This window comes from Octodon degus, unplaced genomic scaffold, assembly GCF_000260255.1.
Source record: "Octodon degus isolate 3935 unplaced genomic scaffold, OctDeg1.0 scaffold00008, whole genome shotgun sequence".
Lineage (NCBI taxonomy): Eukaryota > Metazoa > Chordata > Mammalia > Rodentia > Octodontidae > Octodon > Octodon degus.
The window spans coordinates 14,787,326-14,790,006 of NW_004524584.1; the positions used below are offsets into that span (position 1 = coordinate 14,787,326).

Genomic DNA, 2,681 nt, shown 5'->3' on the forward strand with positions numbered 1-2,681 from the left:
ATTTATTTATTTTTTGGGCTGAACTGGGGATTGAACTCAGGCCCTTGCACTTGCCAGGGGAGCACTTATTCCACTGAGCCATCTCCCCAGCCCCCTATATTTTGTATTTTAAGGGAAGGGTTTACAGGGTGTACAGGGTCTCACTACAGGATCCAACTCAACTTGTAGTGATCTGCCTGTTTACAGCCTCCCAAGAGCTGGGATTACAAAAAAAAAAAAAAAAGCTGGGATTACAGGTGTGTGTCACCACGCCCAGTCTCTGTTTCAAATATTTTTTTTTAATGTATGTATTCATATATTTATTTTCCATTTGTATTTCTTCGACTTCAAATATTTTTTAAAAAATCATATCTCTGAATGTTTTTATTTTGTGTGTCCTGAGGTACGTTTAATAGTGTTGAGGCTTTGCTTTGTACTTGTATCATCTTCAGCAAATCTTTTCTTATTCTTTTTCCTTTTTTCTTCTGTTGTACTGTGGATTGAACTCAGTGTACAAACATGCTAGATAAAGACTGTACCAGTGAGCTATAGCTCTAGTCCATTGATTGGTTGATTGATTGATACTAGGGATTGGACCCAGGGAGTGCTGGGGATTATTTTGTTCTTTTCTTTCTTGCTTTCTTTTTTAAAAAATTATTTTTATTTATTTGTGTGTGTGTGTGTGTGTGTGTGTGTGGCCAGCTCAGCACACCAGGGGGCGGGGCTGGCTGGCATGTGGTGCTGGGGGATTGAACCGTGGTCCCTGTGCTTTGCTAAGCTTGTTCTAAGTAGGTGCTTTAGACCACTGAGCCATCTCACCAGCCCCTTTCTTTCTTTCTTACCATTATTTAGTTTTATTCATAACCATAAACTTAACTCTGCAATCCAAGTGCATTTGAAGGGGAGCAAGGAAAACATGGGACACATAGAACTGCTGTAAGAGCAGAGATGATGGGACGTGTTGACCAGGTAGGGCTCAGGGTGCTCTCCTGAACTGGAGGAATGGTCTGGTCTGGTGGTGGCAATATGTACACGTCACATGCATTAGAGCCATCCAAAGTTGTTGTTGGTGGTCTTCTTGCTGGTCTTGCCATTCCTGGACCCGAAGTGCTCCATGGCCTTCACCATGTTCATGCTTTCTTTCATTTTCCTGAAGATGGTGTGCTTGCCTTCCAGCCACTCAATCTTGGCAATACAGATGAAAAACTGGGACCCGTTTGTGTTTGGCCCAGCATTTGCCAAACACAACACAAGATGCCTGGACCTGTATTGTGTGCTTCAGGATGAAGTTCTCATCATTGAATTTCTCCCCATAGATGAGCTTGTCGCCAGTGCCAATGTGGTGTGTGAAGTCATCACCCTGGCACATAAATCCTGGAATAATTCTGTGAAAACAGGAACCCTTATAACCAAATCCTTTCTCTCCAGTGCTTAGAGCATGAAAGTTTTCTGCTGTCTTTGGAACTTTGTCTGCACACAGCTCAAAAGAGATGCAGCCCCTGGGCTCGCCATCAGCAGCGATATAGAAGAACACAGTGGGGTTGACCATGGTTGGCAGCAAACAACTAAGAGGAAGGATAGTGGTGTCTGCTAAAGCCTATTATTTTCTTTCTTTCTTTCTTTCTTTCTTTCTTTCTTTCTTTCTTTCTTTCTTTCTTTTTGCCTATTATGATGATGATTATTATTATTTTTATTTATTTGTGTGTGTGTGGGGGGCAGCTCAGCCCACCAGGGGGCGGGGCTGGCTGGCATGTGGTGCTGGGGGATCGAACCGCGGTCCCTGTGCTTTGACTAAGCTTGTTCTAAGTAGGTGCTCCAGACCACTGAGCCATCTCACCAGCCCTGCTTATTATTTTCTTTAAAAATGTTGCTGTCTAGAATACAGATAATGGAATTAGCTGGGCTTCTTGGTGTACACCTGTAATTCCAGTACTGTGGGGGCAGATTACCCACATGGTAAACTGGTTAGGAAGTGAGTGTGAGCTGGCCAGTGCCAGGACAGATTCACAGAGCACTTACTAAAACCCTGCACTTGGAACCAGAAAGTGATGACTTTAATTGTTCTCAGGAGAATTTAGTCAGGGCTGTATATTTTGTTTATTTTTTGGAATTGAATTCATGACTTTGGGCTTGCCAGGCAGGTGCTGTGCCAATGAGCTATATACCCAGCTCTTAATTATTATTATTATTATTATTATTATTATTTTAAAAGACAATGTCCTGCTGTGTAATTCAGCTGGGCCTTGAACTCACTATGTAGTCCAAGCTAGCCATGAACAATCCTCATACCTCATCCTCCCAAATGCTGGGATTACATGTATGCACCTCTCCCAACAGGTTTTAGATAGGGTGACCTAGACTCCTGAGGAGTAGGAGATATAAAAATAGGTCACTTTTGAGCTCTTGGCCACTACACACTTGTTTTCAACAGTGGTTTGCTCTTACATGTAGGGTGTATTTCTTTTACTATTTTTTAACTGACCTGCACTCACCCTGTAGAGCATATTTCTTTACTATCTTTATTTTTTGGCGGAACTCGGGATTGAACTCAGGCCCTTGAGCTTGCCAGGGAAGTGCTTATCCCACTGAGCCATTTCCCTGGCCCTTCCTATCTTTATTTATTTATTTATTTATTGGTGGAACTGGGGATTGAACTCAGGCCCTTGCGCTTGCCAGGGAAGCACTTATTCTACTGAGCCATC

The 2,681-nt window shown here is 42.7% G+C and overlaps 1 protein-coding gene and 1 pseudogene across 2 annotated transcripts in view; one reads left to right on the forward strand and one right to left on the reverse strand.

Moving 5' to 3' along the window:
- The window catches only part of Dag1 (dystroglycan 1), a 101,321-nt gene that overhangs the window by 8,539 nt on the left and 90,101 nt on the right, over positions 1-2,681 (forward strand). The gene's annotated exons all lie outside the window — the stretch shown is intronic.
- LOC101581078 lies at positions 1,024-1,528 on the reverse strand (annotated as a pseudogene).